The sequence below is a fragment of the Choloepus didactylus genome, chromosome 2 (genome assembly GCF_015220235.1).
Source record: "Choloepus didactylus isolate mChoDid1 chromosome 2, mChoDid1.pri, whole genome shotgun sequence".
Taxonomy (NCBI): domain Eukaryota; kingdom Metazoa; phylum Chordata; class Mammalia; order Pilosa; family Megalonychidae; genus Choloepus; species Choloepus didactylus.
Genome location: NC_051308.1, coordinates 99,114,587 through 99,132,532, shown reverse-complemented (window position 1 = coordinate 99,132,532; position 17,946 = coordinate 99,114,587). Strand labels below are relative to the sequence as shown.

At 40.1% G+C, this 17,946-nt stretch overlaps 1 long non-coding RNA gene across 2 annotated transcripts in view; it reads right to left on the bottom strand.

The window, feature by feature from the left end:
• The window catches only part of LOC119526412, a 188,340-nt gene that overhangs the window by 155,764 nt on the left and 14,630 nt on the right, over positions 1-17,946 (bottom strand). For both annotated transcript variants that reach the window (XR_005215177.1, XR_005215178.1), the window contains exon 3: positions 2,601-2,697. This is a non-coding gene — a long non-coding RNA (uncharacterized LOC119526412). The remainder of the gene's footprint in view (positions 1-2,600; positions 2,698-17,946) is intronic.

Below are 17,946 nucleotides of genomic sequence, written 5' to 3'. Positions count from 1 at the left end.
CCCAGTTTCCTCCCCAGAGGCAACAAATATTACCATTTGTTGTTGTTTTTTTATTTTTTTTGCCGAAGGCACAAACTAAGTGCCAATCACCTCCACATTTTAAAGTTGGGACTGTGAAGGAGGTTTCTGAAAACTGGTTTTGCAACCCTTGAGCTTTCACCACCTGAGGGACTGAAAAGGTTTGGAGAGGATATGGGAGATTCATAGATTAGGAGAGCGCTGCTGGGGCACTTAGAATCCCATACCCTGCACTCTAAACCCATTAAAGATTATTAGAGCATTTAATACTTGTGTTGACATAATTTATTTACATGTCTCTTTCCCTCCCCAACGGAAAGTCCCTTAAAGGTAGTGTTACCCTGCCCCCGGCCTTATGACTATGCCACCTGCTCCTGATCCTTACTTTCTTTCCTCTGGGAAACGAATCACATGGCCTTTATAACAGACATGCTGGCCTCTAGAAGGGAGGGTGTGCCTGGAGGCTCCCCTTGTGAAGCCACTCTGCACCCCTCCTGCTTTCAACTTAGGATGTCACACCACATTCACCCTTCTGAGGAACAGTAGCTTCGTATGATCAGTAAGTTTTTTTGACCATTAGGCTACTTCCTCACAACAATCCACTTCCCTCCCTTTCATAGGTGTGTCTAAGAGATTAATGGGATCACTTGAGGGTCTGATCCCTGTCACATTTCACACATCTCAGGCCTGCTGAGATGTGATCCCAATGTAGGCATGTCAAAATGGATCTTAAGGTCAAGTAGAGAGCCTTGGGGACAGAGGTTAGAAAAACAATTATAGCCCAAAGATTGGACAAATGGCTGCTGTGGCAGGAAGCTCACTGGTGAAGCAAGGGTACCAGCAATGATGAAGAAAGAAAAGGAGGAGCCAGACCAGGCCCTAGAGTCATGGTGCACTCAGCACAGTCTGAAGGAGGCATAAGGACCTGCAAGCCAACTGTGGCTGAATTTCCAGGAATGCCCAAGCACTAGCAAGGGTAAGCCCTGGGAGGAATGTCATGGAAAGCCAGGATTCCTAAGAATGGCGTGTCGGCAACGGACCCAAGGAGTCCCAGGAAAGGAAGAGAGAGGGGGAAGCATAGCTACTTGTTGAGAACCGCATGCTCAGTGGAGAGAAATCTCCCTGCTCTTGGAGGGAACTGTCTTTGCCATCTTGAGTCAGTTAAATAGGGAAAGAGGGAGGGAAAAGTGACGCCAAGACCCATAATAAGAAGTTCCTTTTGGCGTGTGCATATCTAGCCCTCAACTCAGGTCGGCACCAGTAAAGAACCAATGAAAAGTGCAGCTCATCAATCCCTTATTAGCATAACCAGAGGGGGAAGGGCCCATCCAAGTCTTATAATCCAAGAATCCCAACCTCAAAGGACTTCTCCTCCTTGTGAAGAATGCCCATACTCACTCCCTTTGAGTGTATACTTTCACTACACATTCAATTATTTGGCTGTACACACTGACTAGTCCTTGAATTCTTTCCTGCAACTGAGTAAAGAACCCTCATGGCGCCAGCCCCTGGTTGAGGTCTCAATCTCTCTGAGAACTCCCGGGGCTCTCCCTCATCAATCTGATACCCTGAGGCTTCAACATTGGTTCCCAGTAAGATTAAGACACCAGAAGAAGGCTCAATAAGGGTCTGTTAATATCCTGGGTTTCCCAAGCATGATCCGAACAGATCTTAAGATTTGACTTCTATCAGAAATAATAGATTACCTGTAGACATGTTTTCAGTTTCAGCATCATCCTAACACCTCTGGGTGGAGAGTTTCACTGAGGGATGTAATCTGAGTCCAAGTGAGGGACCACGACAGCAACATGGGAGAATAGATTCAGTCACCTTGACCTACAGTGCTGGCCAGTCTGGTGCACTCACCAACAACATGCAGGGACTTGGCCCATGGTGGACTGTGTCTCCCAACAAAGATATAACATTTTACGTAAAGAGCCAAACACAGTGTCTGTTCCAGGGCCTTAGTAAAATCGTAACCTATGTGGTACCACCCTATGTACCATGATGGATCTCCAGGGCTTTACTAGAGTAAGCAAGAATAATTGGCATTTACAATTATGCTTCTGAGTTATTAAGTTAGGGGAGACTAAGTTGCAGTAACACATAGTCAATTTATAATAACTCAATCCAATACAAGTTTATTTCAAGTTCACAAAACAGTCCTGAGTGGATGGTCATCTGAGTGGCTTTCGCAATCATTCAAGTCCTAAGTTCCATCCATTTTGTAGTTCCCAATCCTCAAGTCTCATTCTTGATTGAATTTAACCAATGGGAGAAAAAAGAGCAGGGAGAATGGCATGTCAGCAGTATTTAGGGGCCAGGCCTGAAAACGGCATTTAACACTTGGAGAGAACTTGGTTAACATTACCACAGTTAACTGCCAGTTAGAAACTACTAACTTCTACCTACTTAGAAATGTAGTTCATCTGTTTGCCCAAAGAAGGGAAGAAAACATTTTGTCATACAGTTAGTGGTCTCTGTTATGGTCTGCCTCTCTGGCCACAAAATTTCCACACATACCCTTCTTATCACATAAAAATACACTAACCCCTCATTAAATGAGCCACCCCAAGTCTTACCAGTTAATGCATCCATCTCAAAGGACGGATAGCTGGACGATGTGCAGATCCCTTCAACGAGTCCAGATGTGACTCCTTGGGTCTGACCATGCGTGATCTAAAAGACAAATGATCAGTGCTCCACACACACCCAGTAAACAACTGTGGTTCAGGGTAGATAACCCCAGTGAGAAGCCCCAGCAGGCACCAGTCCATGAAGGACTCCTGCAGCACGGGGAAGCCTCTGCTCTGGCAGTGCAGCAAACTCCTGACTTAGACCCTGGTTCTGCATTCTGGGAGATTCCCCTGTCCACTGTTCTCTGTGACCTCCTGAGTTTCCCTCTGGGAGTTTCTTCTTTGTCCATCATCCTCCATGGCCACATCAGAAATGGGCCCTGGGGAGTATAATGTACCCTCTTAAGGAGATGCACAGTTTCTCAGCCTAAAAGGTTGAGAGCCCAGGGGTTTGTTTTACGGCTCAGCAGACAAACAAAGTTTATTATTTCTTTGACAAAAGAAAAAGCCAAGTTTATTATTTCTTTGACAAAACAACTGCCTCAAAGATTCTAATCTATTTCCAGTTGAGTTCCACGTGCCAATCACACCTGTATTTGCATTTTCTAGAACTGCTTCATTTCTTTCCTTCTGTGGCCCTGTGCCTGGCTCTAATACTTTCAGTCTCTCTGTGTCTCTGTTTCTCTCTTTCCCTTCATGTGTTAAATTGTCTAGTGACCATCTAAAACAATAAACTTAAAGGAAGAAGGTAATAGCCTTAATCTGACCTTTGCACAGGGCTGAATCCCTTTGTTTAAAGGATAAATCTTTACCAGCCTTTGTTACTGAAAGCCTTTTTTGGTAGTTTGAGATTCAGAAGCAGTTAGCTTTTTCATCTCTGGAAAAGCCTAGGCAATGGGCCAGTAACTGCCAGGCTGCCTCCTCTTCCCTTTTCCAAGCAGTAACTTTCACTATCCCTGATCAACTTTGTAACTTTGTAGGTGGGGAATGGAACATAAACTGTCTTTTAGTTTATAGGTTATATATTCCATTTCATTGATGTTTTCAAACCAGTTAGTTCTTGTCTGGGATTTTCTCATTGTAATACCTTGTATAAGAAGTTTGAAGATCCCCCCTCCCCCCCCCACCCACCCCCCCCACACACACACACTCTAGCTATTTTCATTTACATTCCTTAAAACTAGAGAGTCACTTGGCATTTGGTCTGCCTTTGAAGTTAATTAAATTCCAGTGGTGAGAACTTGGTCACATGGACACACTGAACTACAAGGAAGGGTGGGAAATGTAGTCTAGCAGAGTGCCAAAAGGGAGGAATGGATTTTTGGTGTACAACTAACCACCTCTTTCACTCTAAGAAAGTTTATATTACGTTCACTACGTCACTATTTAAGAAGATAGGGGTAACTCTATTTGAACTAAACGATTAGCAGCATTCTTCATTTAGTAGCATAGGAATCATAACATTAGACACAAAATAAAAGAAAGAAATTACAACATAATACTTGGTTACGCAATGAACAATATTTACACAATCATCCTAATGTTAACACTGGTTATCTTCTTTTCAACCTTTAGCCTCAAACTAAAGAAGCAAGCACCAGAAAAGTCAAATATATAAAGAGTTCAAGAGAAGTTGCTTATAACAGTGAGGTACCACCACAAACCTAGCAGAATGGCTAAAATTAAAAAAAAAAAAAATGACAATATCATACGCCAGTGAGAATGTAAAGCAACAGGAATGCTCATTTATTGCTGTGGGGATACAAAATGGTACAAAGGTTCTGGAAGACAGTTTGGTAGTTTCTTAGAAAGATAAACATAATCTTACTGCACAATTCAGCAACTGCACTAACAGGAATTTACCGAATTGAGTTGAAAACTCAAGTCTACATAAAAACCTGCACAAGAATATTTAGAAGCAACTTTATTCATAATCACCAAAAACTGGAAGCAATCAAGAGGGATGCCAACAGATAAACGGATAAACAAATACATACAATGGAATAATATTCAGTAAGAAAAAGAAATGAGTTACCAAGCCTCAAAAAGACATGGAGGAAACTTAAATGCATATTGCAAACTGAAAGAAACTGAAAAGGCTATATACTGTATGATTCCAAATGTATGACAATTTGGAAAAGGCAAAACTATAGACAGTAAAAAGATCAGCAGTTCCCAAGGGTTAGTCGGGAGGGGGGATGGATGAATAGGTGAAACACGGGATTTTTAAGGCAGTGAAACTATTACATACATACTATCATGCCCTTATGCATTTGTCAAAACCTACAGAACTGTACAACACTGAGTGAACCTTAATGTAAACTTGGACTTTAGTTAAAAATGTATCACTATTGGTTCATTAATGGTAACAAAAAAAATCACACTAATGCAAGATATTAATAATAGGGAAAACTTAGGAGTATAAATATGGAACTCTCTGTAGTATCTGCTCAATTTTTCTGTAAATCTAAAACTATAGTACTAAAAAAATAGTCTATTACTTATTTAAAAAAAAAAAAAAAAAAAAAAAAGTAATTGCTCCAGGATAGCAGGATTAGGAGAGACTGGGAACTGTTGCTTTTCTGTACTACCTTTATTTAACAATTGTGCCTGAACTACATTAATTAAAATTTTAGGAAATAAGGGAGAAAAGCACATAAGCTATTTTCAGAAAGGTATTTAAAGCCCCTCATCTTTCCAAAATTTGGAGCCATTTCTTGAGGGTGTAAGATCGTCAAAGTTTTACTATACCAGTTCCCCTTCCTATCTGAAACTAGATAACTGTCCACTGCCATCCTATAGCCCCTGAAAACTAGATGCCTTTGACTGCATTGCACTTTACTTAAATAAAGAACAACTAATCAGTCACTAGTACCTAGTTATTTTTAATGTTATTATTTTTATATGAAATCAGGCTTCTCTGATATATGTTGTTATCTAACTTACCATGTTTTGTCCGTACAGAACATTTCTTCCAACCGAGAATCCATAAAAACTTTGCAACTTTGTACTCCTGGTACCCTTTGCCCATTATCCTCTGTACCAGATGTCCACAAGTTAATCCTTCTCCTACAATGGAACTTGGCTCAGATGTGTTCCTAATGTCTGTGATCTTTGTGCCTATGTATAGCTTTGACTTTTTAGTTAAGGAATGGGATAATGATTTGTTGTTTAAAAGGCAGGCAGTGAACAAAAATTTTAAACTGTTTTTGTACTGGAGAAATAAATAGGCATCAGTGAAACATAATGGAGAATCCAAAAATACATGCAAATACATATGGCATTTTATGATAGTTCATGACAAAGGTGACATTTTAAACAAGGAGGAAAAACCTGGGTCAGTTGACAACTCTTGGGGGAGGAAAGTTAGAGTCCTACCTCATTCCTTCAATGAGACTTTATTTTGGTGTGTTGAAGATTTAAACATAAATTATCAAATATTTAACATGTATCAAGGAGTTAACATAAAATAAGCCATAAAATTTCAGAAAGAAAATAGGAGTGAAGGTGGTAAAGGCCTCTTTAAGAAGGATATAGAACCTAGAGGACATAAAGTAAAAATCTGGTAAATTTGAATACACAAATTTTTTCTTTATGGAATAAATGCAGTCTAAACAAAGTCCAAAGACCAGTGTCAAATACGGAAAAGAAACTTGTGACATATATGGTAGCAAAGGACTAATTTCCTTAATTTATAAAAAGCTTATATAAGTTGATAGGAAAAAAGACAACCCAAATATGAAAATGGGCAAAAAAAAAAAACAAAAACTGGCAGTTTTCAATACAGCTTACTGAATACAAATAGAGTCTGACACTAATAATTACATAAGAGCCAGTAAAAAACAAAAATGAGATAACTATGAGATTGGCAAACATTTTAAAGTTAGTTGATAGCCAGTGTTGTTAAAGATGTGAGGAAAGAGGTGCTCATGTAGTGCTGTGGGAATATAAACTGATAGAATCTTGGGGAAAAATGTGGCAGAAGCTATTGATATTTATAGTCCCTCTGACTCAGCATTCCCATTAACAAGGAGATATATCATGGACCTATTTACAAAAGCTTGACAAGATAATTGAAAAGATTGGGTTCACTACAGTTTTTGTAATAGCAAAAAAAACTTTAAAAGGAGAGAGGGAGACAACTAAATTGACTGTCAGCAGGAAGCTTGTAAAAAATAATCTAATAGTCTGACAATACCAAGTACAGCCAGCCAAGGCTGCAGAGAATAGGAAGTCTCTTTTGCTGTCTGTGAGAAGGCTGATGCACACTGAGACTTAGAAACAGTCTGGCACTACCTATGACCTAGAAATTCCAGTCCTGGGAATGTACCTTTAAAAAGTGGTGGTGCACACATGGGCACCAAAATATTAATAATTACGTTCATCAAAGCATTTTTTCACAATAGGCCCAAATTGAAAACAAGCCAAATGACCACCACATTAGAACTGATTTTTTAAATGTAATATAGCTGTACAATGAAAAACTATAGAGTAATGAAAACAAACTCAGCTATGTGCCATGATATTGATGAATCTCACAAATGCAACAGTGAGTAAAAGAAGCAAGACTCAAAGAACTTCATAAAATACCATTCTATTCTAATAAAGTTCAAAAACAGGAAAAATAAACTAATTTGAAAATGCATCCATTGATGGTAAAAATTTTTATTTTAAATTCAAGGGAATTTGTGGGCAGCCAATTCAGTACCCGGCAGTCGGCCTAGTGGCACGGTCCCTGGGCCTTCAGTACATGTCGTGGTGACCATTCCGCAAGGCAGAGCGTCGAGTGGCACCTATGACTCCTGCCTAAAAGGAATTTGTTTCTTGCTGCTGTTTCTTATACTCATACTGCTTCTTTTTCTCATTTGGTGTCTTTTGGGCTCTGTGGTGGTGGAATGCTCCCACACCTAGCTACATTAATGAGCCAGCAGCTTACCCTGCATTAGCGTCAGCGTAGTGAAAATACCTGCTCCTTTCTTAGAAGACAATTGGTCACCCTTTCTGCTCAAAATCCCCCTTTCCAAGCTTTGAAAGAGTTAGCTAGAAGAGATAAGTAGGTTTGAAAGAGTTAGTTAGAAGAAACAAAAAGGTAATGATTAACAGACTCTAAAACATGAACACAAAAAAATAGTTATAGATTGCTTGGTACTCAATAATAGGAACTGCTATGCCTGTGCCTGAACACTGTGTCTTGCTACGCTTCAAGGAATCTGTCCCTGCTAGCCCATTGATCACTGTGTAAGAATAAATAATGTCTGAAATTGAGCCAAACTATTCTAGTATTGCATGCCTAAATGCTAGTGTGTATGTTACAGAAAATTATAAAAATAAAGCTCTGATGCTCTGCTTGGTCGGAGATTTCATCTTCGTACCCAGACACAACAAAGTGTCTGTCTTGTTTCTTCGCCGACTCCAGCTCCCCTATCAGGACCCTGACCGTTGCTGAGGGTTAGACCAGCCCTCGGCAGGAATTATTATAATAAAAGTCAGAACAGAGTGATGTCTAGTTGATAGGGATAAGGTTGTAACTGAGTAAGAGCCCACTGGAGGCCTTTAGGGTGGTAGCAATGTTCTATTTCTTGACCTGGGTGGTATTTAAATGGTGTATGTGTGTATATGTATGTGTGCATGTGTATATGTAAGCACTTTATATATGTTACATAGCCCAATAAAATAAGGACAAAAGAAATACTAAATATATTATGAGGAACTCCTTTTAAGATTACAATGCCACCATTAAAGAAGAGAATGAGGTAGCTCTTTAAGTGTTCATGTAGAAGGTCTCCAAGATGCATTAAGTGCAAGAATCCAAGTGCCAAAATGTGTATAAAAGCTCTTTTGTGTAAATTAAAATGATGCATAAATAGATGATAGAGATATGGACACACAAATATACACATACATACACAGATGGACAGTAGATACATTTAGATAGATACAAAAATAGATAATAGTTACACAGATGATGACATATAAATAGGTGATAGGTAGATGAAGATAGATTAGATAGATATGATTCACAAATACGTAGATGATAGATACAAAGACAGTTCAATAAATACATCAATATATAGATATCTAGATAGATACCAATATAGATAGATGCATAGAGAGATAGACCAAGATATAGATAGATGTTAAATAGACAGACAGAAAAGTAAGTAGATAGATGAGTATACAGATACATAGAATACACAGGGAGACAGATAAATACACAGAAATATAAGATAGATAATATATAGATAATATATAGATACATAGATTTATAGATACATAGATGCACAGACAGGTAAATGGACAGATACACAGATGGTAGATAGGATGCATGTGTGTATAGATTTTGTTTGTTTTTGAAGGGAATTACAAGTGGTTGCCTCCATACAACAGTGTAAATAACATCCATTAAATATGATGTGACATTACTTGCAAGTATATGCCATTTGATATACAATTTAGTATGATGCCAACTGATACGCTACTTAGTATGACGCCAACAATTTAGTATGACGCCATTTGAGACACTATTGAGTATGAATATAGTTTATTCTGTATGCATTACTTCTTTCAAACACAACTTTAAACCTGAATGCTTAAGCAGGGAAGTTAAGCAAAGGTCATCAAAGCTCTGAAATGTTTGGCCCGGTCCTACTGTTCCTCCTTCTGGGTGTCTTTTGCTCTGGGACTAGGGAACTTGATAGGAGAGTGTCGGAGGATGTGTCGGGTCAAAGCTGAGAAAGGCAGATCTTTGCTGCAGAGACAATGCTGAGAAACATCTCAGCATCTGAGGAGGCAGGAGTGAACTAAGACTCCACTCCCTCTCATACCTGAAGCAGATTCAAACAACTCAGCAAACCACAACAGGCTTGCTCAGACACTCATTCATTCATTTATTAAACAAATATTTATTGGACAAGTACCAAATGCTGCAGCTGCTCTAGGCCCTAGGAATATAAGGAAGAAATATCTTCCTACAGGGATATTATATTATAATGGAAGAGAAAAATAGTAAGTGAATACACTGTAACAAAATATTAGGTATTAAGTGCTATGAAGAGAACTAAAGCAAGCAAAGGAGATAAGGAGCAAGCTGGGGCAGACTGGCCCTTTCCACACATGAAGATCTCTCTTGGCCCAAGGAGATCTTTTCATTTCAGACCTCTACTTCCATGATTATGTCCTGGAATTCATTCTTCCTTCAATTTGTCCCTTCTCTGTCCCTTTCGGTCCAATCTGGCATTCTGTTCATCAAATTTCACAAAAACCTTGTTGGCTTTGATTGCAGTTCGAGGAGGTCCAAACAATCCAAATGATCTGACTAAAGGACTTTTCACAGGAGCTTCCCAGAAGCTCAGGGAGGGCCCTGATAGAGCTGCTTCAGGCCTAATCCCTGGGTACTCTATCTGGATAGGCTGAGAATTCTCCAAATTATCAACTGCTGGTTCCTTTGTGGTTAAGAGTTTAGTTCTCAGTATATCCCTTTCCTTTTGCATTTTACTATAAGCTGCAAGCAGAAATCAGGCAGTGCCTTTCCACATTTAGCTTGGAAACCGACTCAAGTTCATTACTTACAAGTCCCACTGTCAATTCAACACTAGGACATAATTCAGCCAAGTTATCTGCTACTTTATAACACAGATAGCCTTTCCTCCAGTTTCCAATAACACATTCATCATTTCCCTCTAAGGCCTCATTGGAACTACCTTTAACATCCATATTTCTATCGACAGTCTCTCAAAGCAATCTAGCCTTTTACTACCAAGCACCTCACAATTCTCCCAGCATCTACCCAGTACCCCATTTCAAAGCCATTTCCACATTTTTACTTATTTGCAATAGTAGCACCCCACTGTCTTAATTTTGCTAGGTTGCTACCATAAATAACACAAACTGGCTTTGGATTAAACAACAAGAATTTATTGACTCATGGTTTCATAGGCTAGAGGCCTTACTTCCTCCCAGGACTGGTAATGTTCTGGCTAACCAGCAATCCTTGGAATCCTTGACTTTCCTATCACATGGAGATGACCTCTCTTTTGTCTTCCATGTTCCATTCACTTTCAGCTTCCAGCTCCTCCTCATTGCTCTCCCTCTCTCTGTCTGAATTTCTTCTGCTTATAAAGGACTCCAGTAATTTGGATTAAGACTCAACCTCAGAGCATTCTGGGAAGATGGCGGCATAGAAAGAGGTGGAAGACCTAGTCTCCCCCAGAACAATTCATAAATGAACAAAAAACCAGTAAATAACCTGGAATGGTAGCGTGGAGACAAATGTGACTGTACACTCAACATCCACCGACATGAATTGGGAGGAATCCCTGAGATCACAGCATAAAATCTGTAAGTAAAATTGCGGACCTGCGCTGAGAGCCGAGAACCTAGAGCCGGGAGCCCCTCCCTCACGGAAGCCGCGCCGTGCACTTTCTCAGCCCAGCCCCAAGTGAGGTTTTACTGATAACAGCTCAATACAGACAGCAAATTCTCAACAAGCAGACAGAGGCTTTTGGTGATGGCTGACCTTGGGAGAATCGGGGGAAATATTCTGTCTTTCACCCTCTCTCTGTGGAGAAAACCTCGGCTGCTCTCAGCCCACAAGGAGTTGCAGTGGAGACGGCCTCACACAATCTGCATTCTGAGGCTGGCTGAGAGCCCCGCGGCACAGCCAAGCGGCCCAGGGCTTCCCTAGAGGGACGGCCCACACTGATGATGTAGCACGGCATTTTCTCTCAGCTGAGGGAGGATCGCGGCTGGGAGGGGGGATCTCTCAGAGAACCCAGAGGCGCTACTCCAAGTCTGGTGGTTTATGGGACACCGAGAGAGAGCTGCCCCTCCTCCCTGACCACCTGTGCGCGCGCCCCACATTCAGGGCGGGCGACTCCAGCGGCGCGCCCAGGCTGAGCTCTCAAACTGAACATACAAGAATCATTTTCCCACACTACTGACTGGAGGGATATAGGTGGCTCACAGACACCATCTGCTGGTTACCTAGAGAAAGTGCATGTCACCAAGCTGTGTCTCTGAAAAATTAGATCGATATCCTTTAAGAACCCTATCAAGCAAAACAAATGCCAAGAGGCCAAAAACAACAGAAAATGTTAATGCATATGATAAAACCAGATGATATGGAGAATCCAGCTCCAAACACACAAATCAAGATTTCGGAAGAAACGTTATTCCTCGCAAACTTAATTAAAGAGGTACAATCAAAGAACGAAAACATGGCAAAGGATTTAAAGGCCATCAAGAGCACCATGGCCCAGCATATAAGCGCCATAAAAAAGACCCTAGAAGAGCATAAAGAAGACATTGCAAGAGTAAATAAAAAAATAGAAGATCTTATGGAAATAAAAGAAACTGTTGGCCAAATCAAAAAGACTCTAGATACTCACAATTCAAGACTAGAGGAGGAGGCGGGGCAAGATGGCAGACTGGTGAGCTGTATATTTTAGTTACTCCTCCAGGAAAGTAGGTAGAAAGCCAGGAACTGCGTGGACTGGACACCACAGAGCAATCTGACTTTGGGCATACTTCATACAACACTCATGAAAATGTCGAACTGCTGAGATCAGCGAAATCTGTAAGTTTTTGCGGCCAGGGGACCCGCGCCCCTCCCTGCCAGGCTCAGTCCCGTGGGAGGAGGGGCTGTCAGCTCCGGGAAGGAGAAAGGAGAACTGCAGTGGCAGCCCTTATCGGAAACTCATTCTGCTGATCCAAACTCCAACCATAGATAGACGGAGACCAGACACCAGAGAATCTGAGAGCAGCCAGCCCAGCAGAGAGGAGACAGGCATAGAAAACAAACAACACGAAAAACTCCAAAATAAAAGCAGAGGATTTTTGGAGTTCTGGTGAACACAGAAAGGGGAAGGGCGGAGCTCAGGCCTTGAGGCGCATATGGAAATCCCGAAGAAAAGCTGATCTCTCTGCCCTGTGGACCTTTCCTTAATGGCCCTGGTTGCTTTGTCTATTAGCATTTCAATAACCCATTAGATCTCTGAGGAGGGCCCTTTTTTTTTTTTTTTAAATCCTTTTTTCTTTTTCTAAAACAATTACTCTAAGAAGCCCAATACAGAAAGCTTCAAAGACTTGCAATTTGGGCACGTCAAGTCAAGAGCAGAACTAAGAGAGCTCTGAGACAAAAGGCAATAATCCAGTGGCTGAGAAAATTCACTAAACACCACAACTTCCCAAGAAAAGGGGGGTGTCCACTCACAGCCACCATCCTGGTGGACAGGAAACACTCCTGCCCATCGCCAGCCCCATAGCCCAGAGCTGCCCCAGACAACCCAGTGTGACGGAAGTGCTTCAAATAACAGGCACACACCACAAAACTGGGCGTGGACATTAGCCTTCCCTGCAACCTCAGCTGATTGTCCCAGAGTTGGGAAGGTAGAGCAGTGTGAATTAACAAAGCCCCATTCAGCCATCATTTCAGCAGACTGGGAGCCTCCCTACACAGCCCAGCAGCCCAGAACTGCCCTGGGGGGACGGCACTCACCTGTGACATAGCAGTCATCCCTCAACAGAGGACCCGGGGTGCACAGCCTGGAAGAGGGGCCCACTTGCACGTCTCAGGAGCCATATGCCAATACCAAGGACTTGTGGGTCAGTGGCAGAGACAAACTGTGGCAGGACTGAACTGAAGGATTAGACTATTGCAGCAGCTTTAAAATTCTAGGATCACCAGGGAGATTTGATTGTTAGGGCCACCCCCCCTCCCCGACTGCCCAGAAACACGCCCCACATACAGGGCAGGCAACACCAACTACACACGCAAGCTTGGTACACCAATTGGGCCCCACAAGACTCACTCCCCCACTCACCAAAAAGGCTAAGCAGGGGAGAACTGGCTTGTGGAGGACAGGTGGCTCGTGGACGCCACCTGCTGGTTAGTTAGAGAAAGTGTACTCCACGAAGCTGTAGATCTGATAAATTAGAGATAAGGACTTCAATAGGTCTACAAATCCTAAAAGAACCCTATCAAGTTCAGCAAATGCCACGAGGCCAAAAACAACAGAAAATTATAAAGCATATGAAAAAACCAGACGATATGGATAACCCAAGCCCAAGCACCCAAATCAAAAGAACAGAAGAGACACAGCACCTAGAGCAGCTACTCAAAGAACTAAAGATGAACAATGAGACCATAGTACGGGATATAAAGGAAATCAAGAAGACTCTAGAAGAGCATAAAGAAGAAATTGCAAGAGTAAATAAAAAAATGGATGATCTTATGGAAATTAAAGAAACTGTTGACCAAATTAAAAAGATTCTGGACACTCATAGTACAAGACTAGAGGAAGTTGAACAACGAATCAGTGACCTGGAAGATGACACAATGGAAAATGAAAGCATAAAAGAAAGAATGGGGAAAAAAACTGAAAAAATCGAAATGGACCTCAGGGATATGATAGATAATATGAAACGTCCAAATATAAGACTCATTGGTGTCCCAGAAGGGGAAGAAAAGGGTAAAGGTCTAGGAAGAGTATTCAAAGAAATTGTTGGGGAAAACTTCCCAAATCTTCAAAACAACATAAATACACAAATCATAAATGCTCAGTGAACTCCAAATAGAATAAATCCAAATAAACCCACTCCGAGACATATACTGATCACACTGTCAAACACAGAAGAGAAGGAGCAAGTTCTGAAAGCAGCAAGAGAAAAGCAATTCACCACATACAAAGGAAACAGCATAAGACTAAGTAGTGACTACTCAGCTGCCACCATGGAGGCGAGAAGGCAGTGGCACGATATATTTAAAATTCTGAGTGAGAAAAATTTCCAGCCAAGAATACTTTATCCAGCAAAGCTCTCCTTCAAATTTGAGGGAGAGCTTAAATTTTTCACAGACAAACAAATGCTGAGAGAATTTGCTAACACGAGACCTGCCCTACTGGAGATACTAAAGAGAGCCCTACAGACAGAGAAACAAAGAAAGGACAGAGAGACTTGGAGAAAGGTTCAGTACTAAAGAGATTCGGTATGGGTACAATAAAGGATATTAATAGAGAGAGGGAAAAATATGGCAAACATAAACCAAAGGATAAGATGGCTGATTCAAGAAATGCCTTCACGGTTATAACGTTGAATGTAAATGGATTAAACTCCCCAATTAAAAGATATAGATTCGCAGAATGGATCAAAAAAAATGAACCATCAATATGTTGCATACAAGAGACTCATCTTAGACACAGGGACACAAAGAAACTGAAAGTGAAAGGATGGAAAAAAATATTTCATGCAAGCTACAGCCAAAAGAAAGCAGGTGTAGCAATATTAATCTCAGATAAAATAGACTTCAAATGCAGGGATGTTTTGAGAGACAAAGAAGGCCACTACATACTAATAAAAGGGGCAATTCAGCAAGAAGAAATCACAATCGTAAATGTCTATGCACCCAATCAAGGTGCCACAAAATACATGAGAGAAACACTGGCAAAACTAAAGGAAGCAATTGATGTTTCCACAATAATTGTGGGAGACTTCAACACATCACTCTCTCCTATAGATAGATCAACCAGACAGAAGACCAATAAGGAAATTGAAAACCTAAACAATCTGATAAATGAATTAGATTTAACAGACATATACAGGACATTACATCCCAAATCACCAGGATACACATACTTTTCTAGTGCTCACGGAACTTTCTCCAGAATAGATCATATGCTGGGACATAAAACAAGCCTCAATAAATTTAAAAAGATTGAAATTATTCAGAGCACATTCTCTGACCACAATGGAATACAATTAGAAGTCAATAACCATCAGAGACTTAGAAAATTCACAAATACCTGGAGGTTAAACAACACACTCCTAAACAATCAGTGGGTTAAAGAAGAAATAGCAAGAGAAATTGCTAAATATATAGAGACGAATGAAAATGAGAACACAACATACCAAAACCTATGGGATGCAGCAAAAGCAGTGCTAAGGGGGAAATTTATAGCACTAAACGCATATATTAAAAAGGAAGAAAGAGCCAAAATCAAAGAACTAATGGATCAACTGAAGAAGCTAGAAAATGAACAGCAAACCAATCCTAAACCAAGTAGAAGAAAAGAAATAACAAGGATTAAAGCAGAAATAAATGACATAGAGAACAAAAAAACAATAGAGAGGATAAATATTACCAAAAGTTGGTTCTTTGAGAAGATCAACAAGATTGACAAGCCCCTAGCTAGACTGACAAAATCAAAAAGAGAGAAGACCCATATTAACAAAATAATGAATGAAAAAGGTGACATAACTGCAGATCCTGAAGAAATTAAAAAAATTATGAGAGTCACAGCCCTGGAAACTGAAAATGACTGGGGCTTTCTCCACTGAGCCAAAAAAGAAACAGATAGTCCCCTTCAGACCCAGTCCAAGGCACCCCTCCGGCTCTCCCAGCTCCTCTCCCTGGTCAACTGATTTTTGATAAGTTGCCCTGGTCCACTCAACTGGAATAGAGCAGTCTCTTCAATAAATGGTGCTGGGAGAACTGAATATCCATACCCAAAAGAATGAAGGAGAACCCCTTTCTCACACAGTCTTCAAAAATTAACTGAAAATGGATAAAAGACCTAAATATAAGAGCCAGTACTGTAAAACTCCTAGTAGAAAATGTTGGAAAACATCTGCAATATCTATTGATAGGTGGTAGTTTCTGAGACCTTACACCTAAAACACATGCAATGAAAGAAAAAGTAGATATATGGGACATCCTCAAAATTGAATACTCTGTGCTTCAAAGAACTTTGTCAAAAGGGTGAAAAGGCAGCTGACCCAATGGGAGAAAATATTTGGAAACCACATATCTGATAAGGGTTTGATATCCAGAATATATAAAGAAATCCTACTACTAAAAAATAAAGACAAATAACCCAATTAAAAATGGACAAAACACAAGAATAGAATAGACATTTTTCCAAACAAGAAATACAAATGGCTAAAAAGTACATGAAAAGATATTCATCTTCACCAGCTATTAGGGAAATGCAAATCAAAATCACAGTGAGATATCATTTCACACCATCAAGGATGGCTACTATTTAAAGAAACAGAAAACTACAAGATTTGGAGAGGATGTGGAGAAATAGGAACACTTATTCACTGCTGGTGGAAATCTAAAATGGTACAGCCACTGTGGAAGACAGTTCTGCAGTTCCTCAGAAAGCTACGCATAGAGCTGCCTTCAGATCTGGCAATCCCACTACTCAATATATACCCAGAAGAACTGAAAGAAGGGACACGAACAGACATTTGCACACTGATGTTCATAGTGGCCTTATTCATAATTGCCAAAATATGGAAACAATCCAAGTGTCCATCAACTGATGACTGGATAAACAAAATACAGTATATACATATGATGGAATATTATTCAGCAGTAAGAAGGAATGAAGTCCTGAGGCATGCAAGAGCATGGAGGAACCTCATTTATATTATGTTGAGTGAAATAAGTCAGACATTGAAGGACAAATATTGTATGACCTCACAAATATAACTAATTACAGTATGTAAACTCATAGACACAAAATCTAGAATACAGATTACCAGGAAATAGAATGAGGTTAGACCATGGGGAGTGTTTCTTCATATTTGCAGAATTTTTAACTCAGTTGAATTTAAATGTTTGGGGATGTATGGAGGTGATGGTAGCATATTGTTGTGAGGATAAGTAACAGTGGTGAATTTTCTGTGAATGTGGTTGAAAGAGACAGTTTAGAGTCATATATGTCACTGGAAGGACAGCTAAAGGTGAAAACATGGGACCATATAACACTGTGTCTTGTGGTGGACAATTACTGTGATTAACAGTACAAATATTTAAAAAGTTCTTTCATGAACTAGAACAAAATGTATGACACTATTACAAAGAGTTAATAATAGAGTCGCATATGGGAAAAATGCTCATATTGCAAACTATGGGCTAAAGTGAATAGTAATATCTTAATATTCTTTCATCAACAGAAAAAATGTACAACACTAAAGCTAGGGGTCAATAATAGGGGGGTAAATGGGGTATGAGATGTTTTGGAGTTTCTTTTTTTGGAGTAACAAAAATGATCTAAAATTGATTGTGGTAAATAATGCACAACTATGTGATGACACTGTGAGCCACTGATTATACATTTTGATGGACTGTATAGTGTTTGCATATATGTGAATAAAATTGAACCATTTAATCAGGATAATTTCTTGTGGTTCAACTTAATGCAAGACGTGGTCCAGAAAGAAAGAAACATTATCAAAAAAATTACAAGGCCTAGTGAAAATGTAACAGCAGAAACAGATTAATATCTGTAGGAATGAAGGGTTAAGATCAGGAGGGAGCAGAATACAAGTCTGGAAGAGAATTCATTGT